Source organism: Rhineura floridana, chromosome 11 (assembly GCF_030035675.1).
Source record: "Rhineura floridana isolate rRhiFlo1 chromosome 11, rRhiFlo1.hap2, whole genome shotgun sequence".
NCBI classification, from domain to species: Eukaryota; Metazoa; Chordata; class Lepidosauria; order Squamata; family Rhineuridae; genus Rhineura; species Rhineura floridana.
Window position 1 is genome coordinate 68,289,402 of NC_084490.1, and position 18,402 is coordinate 68,307,803.

Consider the following 18,402-nt stretch of genomic DNA (forward strand, 5'->3'; position numbering starts at 1 on the left):
TTGAACTTGGCATATAAATAATGTTCCTGGAGTCATTGTAGCACAGCTTGGACATAGTAGTTGTGGTTCTGAGAGTGTTGGGAACAGATCAAAATGTCATTGAAATGAATGATGATCAAGTGGTCTAGCCATGAAAACTATTGTACATATAGTGCTGGAAGACAGCAGAGACATTATACAACCTTAATGGTTTGACTGTAGTGATGGTACTGTGTCATGCTCCCCAGAGATCTTGTTTTGTATAGATCACCACATCTCAGAGATGTTCCAGGAGTTCTGGAATAAGGGGAAGAGAGGATATATTATGGATGGTGATTTCATTTAATGCTCAATAGTCATTACAAAGTCAGAACTCTCCACTTGCCTTTTTTGCAAAGAGGACTGGACTGCCACAGGGGAGGTTGAAGGATGAATTAACTCCCTCTTCAGGGTGTTTTTTTTTTGCAAGAAACTCCCATAAGGAAGCAAGTTCTAGTTTGGATTGAGACTAGATCTGGTTTATGGGAATCTGGGCCCTGTTTCTATGGGACAGTCATATAGCCATTGGGGTGGCAGCTGGCCTGCCTCCTGTTTCCTGAACACATACAATACTGCTAGTATTTGACAGGAAGGCCCTTGATGTCAGGCTGTGATGTAGCCTCTGCCATGAGGCTCACTTCCTTGGAAAGACAGTGCTGCTGACAATATGGTGAGGAAAAGGTCAGATCATCTTGGGACCAGAAAATCAGTGGATTGTGGAGGGTCAGACAGGTCATCCCTAGTACCTCTGGGAAGAGTGGGGCTGTCAGCAAAAACAAAACAAAAAAGGTCTAAGTATTTATGTTCCCAAATCTCCACCATCAGAGGGACTGTCTCTTAGGTCACAGGTCCCAAGGTCAATGGGCTTCTATCAATGGTCTCTACCACTACTCAGCTGCCTGTGGGTTGGAATGATATCTAGTCGCATTTGCAAAAGCAGAAAATCACTGACAACAAAGATATATAGCGAGGTCTGCCCAGGGCACCAAAGGATCATAGGGATCAACAGCTGTTTCTAGGGAGCCATTCAGGGATGTGGGACCCACGAGTGACTGTTAACACTTGACCTCCAGCCCCTGTGTCAGCCTGGGATGCTCTGCCTACTGGTACTGTGGACTAAGTCCACTTTGCAGGGCATGTGAATGCATAATGATGTGTGATATTACACTACTGTCTGCAGCCGTTCTTCTCGTGTGTCAACTGCGGCTGAGCTTGTCCCAACTCCAAGAGTTCTTTCATGGGAGGAGTGCTCAGAAAGCTGGGAGTTGATGTAAGGACACCTGAGGTCATGGTCTGGCAATGCACAGTATGCTGGCTCTCCAATAGAGCATCAGTTTTTAAACACAAATGGAGCAGGGCCTGTAGAGTTGATGGTCTCTCAACCCAAGCATGTTAGTCAAGAATGTCAGTAGCCAAATCCTTCTGAAACTGGTCTGTTATGGCCGCCTTGTTCCAATCTAAGTCTTGGACTAGCAGGTGGAAATCGTTGGCATATTCTTTGGTACAGCTTGTACCCTGGTGGAGATGCCAGATTTGGTAATTCATATTCTCAGCTTTTTTAGGGGATCCTCATAGGGCACATGCATTTTCTCCAAAGTCAGTCAAGAGTGGGCTGGATTGAAGTAGATAGGGAGCTGACCATTTTGCAGCTGACCCTGTCAATAGACTGATTAAGCATTCCATCCCAGTCATCAGGGCACAGTACCATGTACAGAGCACAATGGGCCAAAAAAGACAGGAACCAATTGGGCATGTCATGAAACTAAGGACACACTACATGGATGCTGGAGGTGTCTGAGATAACACTAGTCAGGAGGCCCCATAAAGTCTTCAGACTGTGTGCTGTTGGGGTCTTCATCTGTGGAGGATGACATGGGGTTACATTCTCCATGTATGGGTCATTCCAGAGGACACCCAAGGCAGTTTCGGTACCTAACCTGGGCCTGAACCTGATTGAAATAGGTCAAGAAAATCAGTTTTATGCAAGGAGATTTGACAACCACCTGCTCCAGGAGCTTTCCCAGGACGGGAACATTTACCACTGGCCTACACAATAATATCTCAGTTAACAAAGTACATGCATTCCTGGACATTAATAGATTCCTACACCGCAAAAAAGAAGAGCAGTTCAACATATTTCAGCAAACATTATATTCAAAACTGACAATACACATGTCTGAAATTAAACAACCAGGTCAGGTAAACCTTACATACAGATCAGATGAAGGCTTCTTCCAACATGCATCCAGGGATGCCTGCCTTGCCTTTTTTCTTTTATCATGCAACATCTTGCTATAGCAATCTAATTCTTTGAGCACAGTTCTCCTCTCCATACACTAGAGCAGGCAGGCAAGGGGCAGCTGCCACCACTACCCTGTGCTCTCTCTCTCTGCCATCTTCCCCTACTCTCGAGCAAACATGTCAGCAGTAAACAGTGCTTCCAGGGCATCCAAAGAGTGCTATTCCAGGCATGTGTGAAAGAGCTGCCTGCAGCAGCCACATTCCAGTAGACAAGGAGCCACATTCTGACTATGTCACAGTGTACACCTCCCTATGCCCCCCACACCCAAACAAGACTTTATTAAAAGGAATTTCTTTCCTGGAGGATTTGTTAACTGAGGTTAACTGTAATTGTTTAAGTTTTCCAGGGAAGAAATTGGAGGAAAGCACATTCAGTAGTACCAATATATACAGTTCAAATGTCCATGATTAAACATCTGTTGGATAGAAACGTAGGGTGCAAACCTATGCATGTCTACTCAGATGTAAGTCCCATTGAATTCAATGGGACTTACTCTACGTAAGTGTGTATGGGACTGCACCCTTCACTACTTTTGAAAGGCTAAATAAATGTAAATGTACTGCCTTCAAGTTGATTCCGACTTATGGTGACCCTATGAATAGGGTTTTCATGAGGCTGAGAGGCAGTGACTGGCCCAAGGTCACCCAGTGAGCTTCATGGTTATGTGGGGATTCGAACCCTGGTCTCCCTGGTCAACCAGGTCCAATATAATTGCTATATAAATTTGGGGTCTTAATCATTGGAAAAGAATGGTTAATGAGATTAAATTGAATGAAATTAATTACATGAAACTCTAAGAAAGATTTATAGAACATTTCTGTGATCCAGTTATGCTTGCTGGAGAGCCTTAGGATGCCAACTAAATCCTAAATATTGATGATGTCACAATGGCACTAGGATTACAGGAGCCCAAGGATTATGGTCAAAACAACACAGGAACCCCACCAACACAAATGGGAGGCATTAGGACATATTAGGCAGGAGAAAGGCATAGCGGATATCCTAGGCTCCCTCAGATTTTGGTCCTGCCTCGCCAATAGTAGAACATTACACCATTGAAAAAGCTGATGTAAATTACACACTCCAAGTGAAGTAAAACAAGCAATACACACCCCTGATCTGCCAATTAAAACAGAGAGAGGGCTGTTTCAGTATTTCTGGTTACCACACAGTGTAGCCAGTGCCCTAGTTATTGTTCAACATAATCTGTAGCTACAAGGGCTGCCAGATGTTACATATACTTAGATGATATCTTAGTGACAGGGAAAGATCTGCCAACATATCTGAAGTGCTTGGAAGCAGTGCTGCACAGACTACACAATGTAGGCCTAATAGTGAATGGGCAAAAGTGTGTCCCGCCACAGGTTAAATATTTGGGCCATGTAATCATCAACAGGAAATCACCCCAAAGCAGCAAAAAGTTCTGAGTCTCTTTATCATAATGAAGCCATTGTACAAATTGTTGGTTTAAGGAAAAGCTAACTCCATAATGATGAATATATTGTAATCAGGCACCTGAGATTGCATGTAGTTGACATCAGCTCCCAGACATTCTATTTGTAGTTAATGGCTGAATTGTCCATAATTTGCATTGTCAAATGCTGTCAAACTAGGACCAAAAAATCTACATTTGCTCTATACTCTTAATGTTATCTTGGGCTAGCTATTTAGATTATGAATCAATGTAAAAAAAAAAAGTAGAGGGAGAATTAGTTGCAGGAGTCTATTGAATGTTGTTGCTTCTGAAAGACTTGGGTAGAAAATTGTGCTTGCAATCATGGTAGCAATCATAGTTCAGTATACATATGTGCCGAGTCATGAGTCTCATTGACCTTGTGTGGAGGGAATAGCTGTGTCATATTTTCATAAAGAAAGGTTATTATGGAATATTCTCCTATTTGCTGGACAGAAATAACCTTTCCTTTAATAGAAAGTAAGTAAAGAGTATGTGTGTAGTACCTTTTTATTCTTTAACCAATTTCATTATACTGGTGGTTGGAAATAAATGTCATCTTCCATTAATTTCATCAATATAGCATATCCTACAGCATCTCAAGGTTGCTATCATACACAGGATCTTGTTTCTCTTCAATAATGTTTTGAAATGATCTGACAGCACTTTTGAAAAAATCTATTCGCCTCTTTGTTAGTTGCGGTAAACATCTTTGCTGGGGACACAACAGAAAAGAGGATCAAACCCAAAGATGTAGTGACCTATAGCCATCCATCACAATTCAGACCAGTATAGCTATTCATCAGGAACGTCTAGATATTCCTGTGCAGAACTATGCTTCTTCCCTAAGGACTATCTCCATGTTACATACAACTGCAATAGGCATTACTGTCTCTAGTAGTTTTCCATGAAGCCTGCAAGTGTGAAGACGTAACTGTGGTTAAGGGGGAGTTATGTCTATGCTCTGTCTGGGAACGGACTGCCAGGGTCGTTGCTATGGTAGCCATCTGATAGCGACTGGGAAAGTTCTAACAGAGTCTATGTGTTGTTCTCTTCTGAATTATGCCTCTGAGCTGAGAGGCTGTCTTTTGTGTTTATCTATGGAGAGAGATGTACCAGAAGGGGGGAGACTGAAGAATCTCTACATGTATTTACTCTTAAGCCTCTGGCCTTAATGTCTTTCAATAAAGACTCTTAACATGCTCTGAAGAAGTTTCTTGCTCAACTTAACTCCAACATAATGTATGCTGTTTCACACAACAACGCACACAAGCCAACAGTGGTAGCAGAGGATGGTTACGCTCCACAGCGCATTACACCGGAGTAAGTTGCTGGTCTGAACGGCAGACGGAGTTCCAGAGAGGGCAGCTTGATTGATTGAACCAGACGGAGGTGAGCAACATGGCTGTAAACCTGTCTGGGGGAGGCTTGCCGATGGAACGACTTAATGAGAAGAATTTTGCCAGCTGGAAGCCGAGGATGAGGGCTTTGCTGATAACAGAGGATTTATGGGACGTGATTGAGGAAAAACCCCCGGCGGTACCGACTGTGGCCTGGAAGCGTCGAGACCAGAGGGCACAGGCGTTTATAATCTTGGCTCTATCGGATTCTCTACTGATGTGTGTGAGAGATGAGCCGTCGGCTAAACAGATCTGGGACGCGTTGCAGGAATTGTCCCAGGAATGGCAGCGGAGGCAGGAGGCGCAGAGAGCCCAGCTGGTGGAAGCTGTCAGAAGCAAGGAGGAGAAATATGCCGAACCGGAGCAGGCTGCCGAAAGCAGACAGGAAAACAAGTGGGAGCAGCAGCGGCTGAAGTCTTGTTTTGCCAGTGGAGCTCGTGGGCATCTCCATAAAGATTGTCCAGTCAAGCGAAACTCCAGGGACGGAGGCTTGAAGCAGAGCAGTGTGAACTTTGTTTGTAAACAGAAGTCTAAAGACTTGGAACAAATTAACTCTATTGTCTACAGCGGAGCAAGCCATATACTAATTAAAGACAGGAGTCTGTTTTACACATCTACAGATGAGCAGGACTTTGTTTTACTTGCTGATGGATCACGGAAATCCGTAAAAGCACGTGGTCTGGTTAAATTTGACAAACTTGGACTAATGTCAGAATGTTTGTTTATTCCAGGATTGGCTCATAATATTTTATCTGTGAGAAAACTGGTGAGTTGTCAATTTTCAGTCTGGTTTGATAAAGGAAAATGTTGGGTGCAAAGAGGAGAAAATGTTGTCTGTCAGGGTTTCATGACACAAGGGCAGTTTAAAATGACCGTGGGTGTGAAGTGTGCTGATGCCTTGAGTTCAATGGGGCGGAAAGGGAATGACGGTCAGGGCTGTAAACAGACAGCCGTAAAAGGCATGCCGTCGGTATTCACTGCCCAGATGGAGGAAGTTCACAGAGAACTAGAAGAGCCAGCATCATTTCAAGCAATCAGGCTGATGCCTGAGGCAGAGCAGCACAAATGGCAGCAGGCCATGCAGGAAGAATTACAAGCCATGCAAAAGAATGGCACGTGGACATTAGTAAAGTTACCCATGGGTAAAAAGGCCATAGGTTGCAGATGGGTGTTTAAGAAGAAGAAAGCAAGTTCCGGGGAAGTACAGAGGTACAGGGCACGTTTGGTTGCCAAGGGATTCACCCAGCAGCATGGGACAGATTATGATGCTGTTTTCGCCCCGGTTGTGAAACATGAGTCCATTCGTGTGCTGCTGAAGCTGGCAGCGATGCAGAACATGAGTGTAAATCACTACGATATAGGGACGGCATTCCTACATGGTGATTTAAGAGAGAAGATATATATGGAACTGCCTCCGGGTTCTGTGTCAAAGGAAGGGTTCGTGTGTAAACTGCATAAATCAATATATGGACTGCGGCAAAGTGCACCCTGCTGGAATGAGAAATTGGACAGAGTGTTGCATGGAATGGGATTCCAAACATGCAAGGCAGATCCATGTGTGTATATAAAGAGACAGGGGATGAAAACCACGTTCTGTGCAGTTTACGTTGATGACATCATGTATTTTTATCATGAGCAGCAAGAGGAACAAGAATTTAATGAGCAACTGGGCAGGCAGGTGGACACAAAGAATTTGGGGCCTGTCACACACTATTTAGGCACGGATATTGTGCGTGCAGAAGACGGAAGCATAACATTGAGTCAGGAAAGTAAAATAAATCAGATCATAGAAGAATGCAACATGACAGAATGCAATGTTGTGAAGACTCCAATGGTTGTGGCTTTCCAACAGAATGTGCAGGAGACGCCTTGTACAGATCCTGAGAAGTACAGGCGCATAATAGGGAAATTGCAATATTTGGTGAAGGTGTCTCGCCCAGACATATGTAATGCAGTCAGTATTTTAAGCCGGAAGGTAGAGCATCCTTCAGAGGCTGACTGGCAAGGGATTAAAAGGATAGTGCATTATCTGAAAGGCACGAAGACAAAGAGTCTGGTTTTGTCAGGAGCAAAGACAGGAGGTCTTGAATGTTTTGTGGATGCAGATCATGCAGGGGAGCTGAGCAGTCGTAAGTCAACCTCTGACATAGTTGTGATGTGGCACGGGTCATGCATTGACTGGAGCAGCAAGAAACAAAATGTGGTTGCAACATCAAGTGCAGAAGCCGAGTATGTGGCCCTGTCACAGGCCTGTAATGAGCTACAGTGGTTCGCAATGCTCATGCAGGAGATAGGCATTGATATGTAATTTCCGATTACTGTATATGAAGACAATCAGACCTGCATTAAGATAGCCACATCAGAAGCTCATACCAAGAGAACAAAACATATTAGTGTCAGATACTTTCACGTAAGGGATTGTGTGCAGCAGGGGTTTGTTAACCTAACATTTTGTGACACTAACAACATGGTGGCTGACATAATGACCAAGCCTTTGTGTGAGGAGAAATTTGGCAAACTGGTGTCAAGGCTTGGAATGAACCAAAGTTTGAGTGAATAAAGTTTTGAACTATACTGAACTGAAAATATATGTACTGAAATGTATTGCAAGAGGTATTGTAGAAATGTATGACTGTATGATGATGTATTATGGAGATGTATTTCATGTGTATTTTGCAGTCTTAATGGAAAAAAGGGAAGCTGTTGGGCTGGTGACCAGTAGGCATTACTGTCTCTAGTAGTTTTCCATGAAGCCTGCAAGTGTGAAGACGTAACTGTGGTTAAGGGGGAGTTATGTCTATGCTCTGTCTGGGAACGGACTGCCAGGGTTGTTGCTATGGTAGCCATCTGATAGCGACTGGGAAAGTTCTAACAGAGTCTATGTGTTGTTCTCTTCTGAATTATGCCTCTGAGCTGAGAGGCTGTCTTTTGTGTTTATCTATGGAGAGAGATGTACCAGAAGGGGGGAGACTGAAGAATCTCTACATGTATTTACTCTTAAGCCTCTGGCCTTAATGTCTTTCAATAATGACTCTTAACATGCTCTGAAGAAGTTTCTTGCTCAACTTAACTCCAACGTAATGTATGCTGTTTCACACAACAACGCGCACGCGCCAACAGTCTTTGCCTCACCATGGAATTGGAGACTACTAAAGAAAGCTGTCAATTCCCTGTCATTTTATAGACTAATTCTTACCATGTAATATACACTCAGCTGTCAATTGAATATATGCCCAATTACTTATCAGTCTATGCAAATTTCCATACAGAACATCATATGTGTGTCTAATACAATAGTATTACAATTAGACTTCTCTAATTGTGCATGAAAGGTTGTCATACAGAGGAGGGCCGGGATCTCTTCTCAATCGTCTCAGAGTGCAGGACGCAGAATAATGGGCTCAAGTTGCAGAAAGCCAGATTTCAACTGGACATCAGGAAAAACTTCCTAACTGTTAGAGCCATACGACAATGGAATCAATTACCTAGAGAGGTAGTGGGCTGTCCGACACTGGAGGCATTCAAGAGGCAGCTGGACAGCCATCTGTCGGGAATGCTTTGATTTGGATTCCTGCACTTAGCAGGGGGTTGGACTTGATGGCCTTATAGGCCCCATCCAACTCTACTATTCTATGATTCTATGAACCCTCATTGTTATCAGTGGTAGAATGGGGAGAGGAGGGCCTACAGGTTATGTACTCTGAACCCAACTCATGCCACACCAAGCTAAAACCTTCATCTTATATTAATGATGCTGCAAGCAGGTAGGACTAAGCTGCACTGTGTCAGAACTTACTAAAACAGGGTAAGTACCAAGAGGTGCAGACCAACATTATGCTCAATGAGAAACCTTCAGGGAAAAATTGCCTGGTTAATTCAAATAAATATGTAATATTCAGCACAACTTCCCCATTTTTATTAACTCCCTATTGTCTTTGTTCCCTGTCTCCTCCCCCCTTTTCTGTAATCTTCTTTTCCTTCACCTATTCATCGCTTGGGTTTCTTTTTCTCAGTCTGTTGCCTACTCTACACATTTTATGCATTCAACTTGTTCCTGGGCTCCCTATTTGTTATCTTCTGACTTGTCAGAATTGCTTTCCAGACCCCAGTCTGGCACAGAAAGCTATTCCTTGAGCCTCTGTGTTGGTTTAGGCCCATCCAAACTGACTTCTGTATCCCTCATATAAACTGGACTTCAAAAACTCTGAGCACTTTATTCCCTGAACACTTGGAATGTTTGTGAACATTCTATGTCATCATAGCACCTCAGCCAATCAGTGTCGGGTCATACACTGCTACAAGTACAATATCACGTAGATGGTAGGGATGAAATTATATGTCCATTTCTCATTTGTCTAATCTTAGATTCAGTTCTCCACATTTCTGCAGCAATTTGCAATTAAAAAAAAAATCCTCATGAAAATTCTTCAGCATTTTAGTGTGAATTTCTCCTAATAAATACATTTTTGTATGCAGTTTTGACTAATGTATACATTTTTGCAAACAATTGATATTAATATAATGCATTTTTGCATGTTATTTATACCAATATATTCATTTTGTGCACACTTTCCCCTAAAATATGCATTTTTGTAAGCATTGCTGGTTGGAGAACTGCATTGCAAAATTCAGATAAGTGCAAATTTTGAAGGATGAAGGTATTTCGATTCTCATATTGTTTCAGAAAGTGCAAACTTGATAAATTTGCCTTTAAATGCAAACTGAAATGAATTTCTCCCCATCCCTAATAGATGGGAAGTAGATTACATCCAAACTGTCTCAAGCACATATTAATAAAGATTAAGAGCTGTGTCATTTACTTCATTTCTGTAAGCTCCAACTATCATTAACTGAAAATCATTCCATTTCTTCTCTGAAATCTCCTACCAGTGGTCAATTGCAAAGGATAGGAGCTCATCACAGCGACCCCCATAGCCGTGACCCTGCAGCCACACCCCCACTAAGACTCGTTGTTATATGCCTTCAAGTCAATTGCGACTTATGGCAACCCTATCAATCTTTTTTGATATATCCATAGGGTTTTCATGGTAAGAGGTATTCAAAGGTGGTTTCCCACTGCCTTCCTCTAAGCCTACGGCCCCTGGTATTCCCAGGAGGTCTCCCATCTTAACCCTGCTTAGCTTCTGAGATCAGACAAGATTGGGCAACATAAAATGGAACTTTCTTCCTTTATACAGATTTCCTTAGACTGAGTAGAGAACCCAAGGTTAGGTTATGTCCCAGACTGAGCCTCAGCTGGGTGTGTTATTCTGTATGCTCACCTGACTGTGTGTACGTGTATGCTTCTGGGTGGGCTTCCTCCCAGGCTCGTGTATGTGGGATTGCAATTTTTACCCAACACAGAATAATGGCTGTGTTCAGATAGCAGTTTATTCCATTTTCCTGATATTTCCTTACCTGATCATTTCTGCGTTTTATTTGATGTTTCACTTAATGTAAAAGCCACTTCCAGAAATCTAGTGGAATATAGTGGAAGTCTAGTGCTAATTTCTGTGTTAATTGCTTCCAGAAAAAAATTCAATCCCATTAACCCTGAAAATCACAGGAGTAAAGTGACAAAATTTGGGGTCGTATACCTGCATGCAGTTATTTCCTGCTGTTTTCATGGTGTAATCATGGGGGAACAGAAATGTGCATGTGCAGAAAGGGTGGAGGAGCAGCGACATGTCCTATGACGTTTATTCTTGTGTCTTACCACCACACCCTCTGGTATGAATGAAATTTAGCAAGACATGGTGGTATATCAATCAAAAAGCCACAGTTCCATAATGCAACAGGTATTGCAGTGTGAAAGGAATGTCAGAAGTTGGGACAGAAGTGCCACCATTATAATCAGCAAAATTAACATAATGCATGTGTGAATGCAGCCAATGTCCTAATACTGTTCTGTCTAGAATAGCTCAGCCCCTTGTTATTAATAGATATATGTGCATCATGGAACTACATAGCTTGAAATCTTGGAAGTTCTAGCTGATCACTTAGTCCCGAGTCCTGTATTCTGTCCAGCAGTAAAGTTCCTAGTAAGCCTCCTCTGTCTTTTGCAGCAGAGTATGCTTTCTTTTCCTGTGCCAAACATGAAAGAAAGTCTTGAAGTAGGAAATTAGCAAGGTATTCATGGTGAAACAAACCATGAATACCTGAGAAAAACTGAATTTTTATAAAAGTTTGTTGGGTGCCTGCATTAGCTACTTGTCCCTTCCCAGACCAAGCCTCCACTCCTTGATCTGAGGGCATGCCAGTGTGAGTGGCCAAGTGGAGCAAGCAGTGGAGAAGCTCCAATTTGTCTGATTTCATTTGTTTTGACATTCCCATGGAGCATGCGACAGTTGCCCCTGTATCTTTGTGGTTCCCCGCAGCCCTTGTAGTTTATCCCTCACAGCAGGGATAGCTAATGTGCTGCCCACAGATGCTGCTGGTGAGGATACGTGAGAGGGACTTTTCCATTGGCGCATCCAACATGCAGAACCCTGTCCTGGAAAGTCAGCTTGTCTCCCACATTGCCAGTAATCTTTTGCTACTCAACAATAGTTCTTCTCGAGCAGCCTTTAATTTACAATAAGTACTACATAGATTTGGTTCCACATAGTTTTTACCCTTTCTTTAGTATGTAATTTTAAATTGTAGTCTTACTGCTGTTTTTTTTTTAAATTTGATTGATTTGTTTCCATTCTTCTGTTGCTAGTGTTATTGTTTTATTGGTTCTTTCATTGTTCTGTTATATAAGCTGCTTTGGTTAAGGTCATTTAAACAGGATGAAAATGGAAATGGACTGCCTATGTTGACCCTATGAACAGGGTTTTCATGGTAAGCGGTATTCAGAGGTGGTTTACCATTGCCTCCCTCTGAGGCTGAGAGGCAGTGACTGGCCCAAGGTCACCCAGTGAGCTTCATGGCTGTGTGGGGATTCAAACCCTGGTCCCCCAAGTCATAGTCCAACACCTTAACCACTGTTTCTATATAAATAAATGAAAGAAAAAATGAATGAATATGTTTTAAGTCAAATTTCAGTGCTTTCTTCAATACCACTATGTCAGGGGACAAATTGTGTATAATTTAACTGGTGTGAATATAGCTTCATTTCTAAGGGTTTACACTAACATAAACCAAGACTTAAGTTGTCTCTGTTTCTACTTCTGCTACACAAATGCATAGACAAATTTTAGAAACTTTGGTTACACTACGAGTCTATCTAGGGTTGCCAGATCAGAAGCATTCCAACTTCTGAGATTTCAGGGGCGGGCCCTAGTGAAGTCATGGGCTGGGCCCTAGTGATGTCACAGTGCCAGGCCCTAATGATGTCACTAAACATGATACACTAAGCATCAACCACAGTTGCTTGGAGCAGACCACTCAACCAAGAAAAAATCTCTGATTAGAAATTAAGATAGAAATCTTAGATAAATGAGGGTGTTTTCAGGTCCAGCTGAAGTGACGGGATCATTTCTTCTCACCTGCTTAGGGAGCCTGGACAGCGAACATTTAATCTAGCCTACTTGCTTATGGCAAGAAGGGTTTAAGTGCCCTCAGGCCAGGCCAGTCACCAGAAAGCCACTGTAGGAAGAAAAGGGCCTAGTGTTGTGGAGATGTTAGATGGGAGCCCTCAGGAGCAAAGATGGATGCCCCTGCAATCTAAGCACACTTACTAAGGGACTAAGCCCCATAGAACTCAACAGGACTTACTTCTGAGTAGATATGGTTAGGATTGTGCTGTTGGTAAGGCTTGACTAGGGATCCTCTGCAAAGATATCCATATCAAAGCAAAGCTGGCAACCCCCTGCCTGGAATGCCCTGTCTGCCTTTTAATGTCTCTGCTCCAAACATCATTGAATCATAGAATAGTAGAGTTGGAAGGGGCCTATAAGACCATCAAGTCCAACCTCCTGCTCAATGCAGGAATCCAAATCAAAGCATCTTTACAGACTTGACCCTTCACTGCAGAGAGAGGATTGAGAAATGAGTAAGAGTAAGAAGATTCTATACCCTCTTCTGCCTACCCTGTGGGCTGCTATAAACTCACTTTGACAGCCAACCCAATTCCAGTGAGTAATCATTGACAGAGAGAAAACACACATGGTTTGGTCTACTTCACAGGCAGTAGCCTGGGAATAATAGCAATTGAAGCCAAACTTCCCAGTATGTGAATACTCTTTTACCACTATTGGGCAAGAAACAAACCATCACACAACCAACAAAATGCTTCATCAGTGGGTTCAAGGGGGTTGAGCTGAGCGTATGGAACCACTGTTGTTGCTTCTATGGATGTAAGGGAGTAAGGTCAGAGGTGAATGAAAGGCAAATAGAAAAAGAAAAAGACATTGATGATTTCCTAAATCCAATACCATACCAACCACAAGATTCCTGCAAGTAAAGCAGAAAACTCAGCATCCCAGAACGACTCAGGGTTCCTAACCAAAACTAAGAAAATTCTAGCAGCCAGTCAGCCAAGGTCACAGAAATCCCCATGCAGCACAACCTGACCTGGGAGCTGCAGTTAATGCAGAATCGTGCTGCGGCATGATTGCTGGCATGAGTGAGCCCCTATCAGCACATAATACCTCTGCTATGAAAACTGTACTGGTTGTTGATTTGCTACCAGACCAAGTTCAAGGTGTGCTTTCCATGTTACGGGTACCACATAGTACTTGTTCTGCTTTTGTAAGAAATCGATCCTTTAGTGTGGCAGCACCTACGCTTTTGAACTCCGTGCCTATTGACATTAGGTAGGTGCCTTCATTGTACTCTTTTTGGCACCTGCTAAAAACATTTTTGTTAGGAAAGCCTACCCAAGCAGGTAAAAGCTATTGCGTTTTTTTATGTTTTTAACTCATTGTTGGTTTTATTATTTTGAATGTTTTTACATAGCTGTCTTTAACTGATTTTGCCAATAATTTTATTGTTTTAATTCCTTCTCTAAATCAGTTTGAGATTTTTTACAATAAAGCGGTATATAGATGTTGTAAATAAATTACATAAATAAAGTTTTGGTCCAAGGCTATGGTCTGAAGGCACACGAGGACAGCACCCTGCTGAAGGTAAACAGGGTAAGGTCTGGTCATTGCTTGGATGGGAGACCGCCTGAGAACCATATGTAAGCCGCCTTGGGTTTCTATCATGAAAAGAAAGGTGGCGTATAAATGTAATAAATAAATAAATTTTGGAGTCACTGTGGCCTTTGGGTCTCTTTCCACTTTTAGGAACAAAGGAATCTGCCTTATACCGACTCAGGCCATTTGATACCATCTAGCTCAATACTGGTGACATGGACTAGCATGGATTCCAGGCAATAGTCTTTTCCAGAAATTGAATGTTGGGCCTTTGCATGCAAAGCATATGCCCTAACACTGAGCTACAACCCTTACCCTGTTTAAAAAAAATCTTTTCAAATTGCTCTTTTCAATGCACTAATGAATGCACATGATACCTAGGGCAGATCCATACCATTCTTTTAAAGCACATTCAACACAGATTTTAAGCACATGAATCCCACTACAGAATCATGGGAACTGTAGTTTAAGGGTAGTGGGAACAATAACTGTGAGGGGAAAACTATACTTCCCAGGATTCTTTAGGGGAAGTCATGCACTTTAAATGCAAGTTGGATGTGCTTTAAATGCATTGTGTGGATCTATTTAATAAACTTTGCCTGCATGTAAATACTTTAAATTATTTTTTTTAAATGGAAATGAGCTATAAAGTTTAAGATCTCTCAGCTTAATCTGCCCCTCAGGCTGAAAACAACAAAGGGCATTCTGGGGCATGAAGGAGGAGGAGCCAAGGGAGTCCTGTTTAGATCCATCCCATGGCCCTCCATCCCAGCAGCAGGTACACCAGAAAGAGGGGTGGCAGAAGGAAACTCAGTGTTGAGAGAGTTGGCTTCCCCCAGGCACCTGGTTGGCCACTGTGAGAACAGGATGCTAGACTAGATGGGCCACTGCCCTGATCCAGCAGGCTCTTCTTATGTTCCTAGTGGTTAGTAAAGGGATTGAAAAATCAAATGTCAGGTATCACAATGCCATTATAAAAATCTCTGAACAAATCACATGAATACTGTTGTAGTCACCTCACCTATATATATAAGCGAGATAAACAAGATTAAGGGGTTAGAGAACTTTCTGGGGATGGGATGATCAAACATTTGGGTATGTTTGAGTGGGGTGATGACTAAGGGGTGCATGATATCGGTTTATAAAATTATGAACAGTGAAGAGAGAACAGGGAAGTTTTCCCCCTCTTGTCTCTAATACCAGAAGTGTTATGAGGTTGGTTGGCAGAAGCCCAGGACAGACGAAAAGAAGTACTTCTTCACACATCACATACTGTGGTGATGGTCACTAGCTTAGATGGTAACGCTTTTCCAGTTTATTTCTTTTAAAGGATTGGACAAACACCTGGAGGAGACGCCTATGATGGCATTAACCACGACGGCAACATGGGCTGTTGGGGACAAATAGGGGACGGCTATCCCCGTCATGCCGTCTGAGCTTCCTAGAGTCATCTGGCAGGCGACGCTGGGAACAGAAGGAAGGACCAAAAATCCAGCAAGGGGGTTCTTACATTCTCTGGCAGCATCTGTCCTCCTAAGCCCCAAGGTCTCCGCACAGAGACGGCTATCTTTGGCCGCCTCCCCCCGCGGCTGGCCTGCGTCTCCGTCGCCGCCTGAACCGAGGGCAAGGCTGCTGGGAGCCAATTCCTCGGCGCCTCGCCCAGAAGCAGCAGCAGCAGCAGCGCCGCCGTCGCCGCTGAGCTCAGGAGCGCGCCCGTCCGCTTGAGCGAGGTCTGGGGCTGCGAGAGAGACAGCGCGAGGGTTCAGGAGCGAAATGTCCAAAGCTTCTGCCTGCAGCGAAAGAAGCAGCAGCAGCAGCGGCGGCGGCAACAGCAGGGAAAACAGTCGCCGCCAGCGCCAGCAGCAGCAGCAGCCACCTTACACCCTGGGAGTTACGCCTCAAGCGCAAGACTCTTGGGAAACTGCCAGCGTTTGGCCAGTTGATTTCCAGGACCGTTTTCTTCTCCTCCTCTTTGGTTGCTTCCCTCTCTCCGCATACGCGCCTATCCAACCGGGGTCTTTCCTGCTAATTCCTCTCGCTGCTTCTTTCGGTTTTGGCTACTCTCCTGCCTGCTTCACACCTCGTGTCTTGCAATACTCCCTTTGCTACAACAACGCACCCTGCCTCCTTTCAGACCTCCAACAGCAACAACCTCTTGTTAAGGTGAGTTGTGTCTCTTCCTCACTTTTCTTTCCCTCGCCTCTTGGGGCGGCGGGAATCTATGAAAACACATACGCACACACACACACACACACACACACACCAGCCAACAACTTGCCTTTCCCTCTTTCAGCCTCAGCAACATCCCGACCAGCTCCCGCTTGCCAGAGATGTAGATGAAAACTGCCAGGATAAATCTCACTCTGATCTCTCTGTTTGGGAGCGAGGGCAGAAACCGCAGCAAATCTCCAATTTCCTTATCTCACCTATCCCCCCCCTTTCAGATTTCCGATTTAAGTAGTTCTCATGGGACTTGACTAACGGCTGCCAGGGACGCGCGAGTCCCCTGGGAGGCAGGCATCTGGCTGTCCCATTCGCAGGGCGCCGTCGAGGGGGCTGCAGTTTGCAAGCCCCCGTTTGGAAAGCTGTAAGGAAGCAAAGGCGGGTAAGGATTACGGATGGAGGAATTGACCAGGGTTAGAGGAAGGCTGTGCTGACCGAGCAGATGAAATGATGAGCGGCCCCAGGCTTCTTCAGGAGGGTCCTTTTTATTTTATTTATTTATTAAAAGTATATCGCACCCTTCCTTCCAAAGCAACCTAGGGTGGCAAAAAAACAAGCAATAAAATAATTCAATTACAGATGGAGACTGGGAAAGATCTTCACTTAAAAGGCTTGTTGGAAGAGGGAGGGCTTCAGTAGGTACTAAAAAGACAACTGAGGGGGGTCCTCTAATACTTAACAGAGTAATACTTCCTTTGATCTCTCTGGCAGGCTCATTAATAGCGGTCCCGTCCCGTCCCCCCCCCCAAAAAACAGGCTGGCTTCTTGATTGACTATTAATCAAAACCACTTCAATTGGCCTTCTATGTAGAATGATGTAAGGACCCATTTGGAGAAAAAACTAAAACATCCTGCTCACCAATCATATTAGCCTCTGGTAATATGCCACTTCAGTCATATACTAACAGGTTCAGTTCTGTGAATCAGGAAGTTATATTGTCCACATTTATTTGTTCACTTAAAGTAGAACAGAAATGTGTGCATAGTTTCTTCCTCGGGTTACATCAGTGGTGGATGTGAAAGTCAGCAGCTATAATACCAAGGGGGTGGGGGTGGGGTGACTAGACCCAAACAATGTAATGAGAAGTATAGGTGACCAAAAGTCTGTGCAAGTGCACGCTCAGCTATCTTTTTAAACTTTGCTTAAATAAGAGCTCAGGAATGTGATATTACTTCAAAGGGTAGCAATTCTGATTTATAGAAAGATTCAGATCAAATGCTTGTTTATATTGTCAATTATCCTGGTATAACAAGTTATTGACTCTTTTTAACCTTTGACCTGAAAGAGACCACCAACAAACCTGGAGGTGGACAGAATCCTATGTTCACCAGCAATCTGTAACCTAGACTGTGACTAACCTGTGATTATGGGGTGTTGCTGACATAACTGTAGTATTTCATGCCCACATAGGTAGGTGCCTGTATATAGCTGTCTAAGAACAACACCTCAGTTGCATAAGCATTCCTTAAAATAAAAAACCTCTAAAACTTTGGTGTAGGGAAAAAACATATAGAATGTGCTGCCCCACTGTAACCATCCCATTGCTCTCTCTTTGTGCTTCTGGCCAATAATAATAATAATAATAATAATAATAATAATAATAATAATAATAATAGCAATAACAATAATAATTTTCATAGCTAATAATTAGAATAATTTTAAAAATGGTCAACTCCTTAAATTGCATCAGAAATTGAGTGAGCGTAAGAATAGAATAGAAGTGTTTTGTCAATTTTAGAACGTTCATATTTCTTATCTGTTCAGTGTTATGGCCACTTTTGGCAAATCTGTTATTACTATGAATGTATTTTTTGCACTCTTTGCAGCAAGTGTTTCTACAGAATACACAGTATTTAGATTGGACTGAAGTTTCTTGTCAGATAACTGTTTTGATTCCTGGTAACTAACGATCCTGTAACCAGTATTTAAACATTATGTTA

At 43.1% G+C, this 18,402-nt stretch overlaps 1 protein-coding gene across 1 annotated transcript in view; it reads left to right on the top strand.

Annotated features, from left to right (window-relative positions):
* The first annotated feature begins 15,868 nt into the window (after positions 1-15,868).
* LOC133367017 (poly(rC)-binding protein 3-like) overlaps positions 15,869-18,402 on the top strand; it is a 482,686-nt gene continuing 480,152 nt past the window's right edge. The window contains exon 1 of the mRNA XM_061590618.1: positions 15,869-16,401. The gene's annotated coding sequence lies outside the window, so the exon portion shown is untranslated. The remainder of the gene's footprint in view (positions 16,402-18,402) is intronic.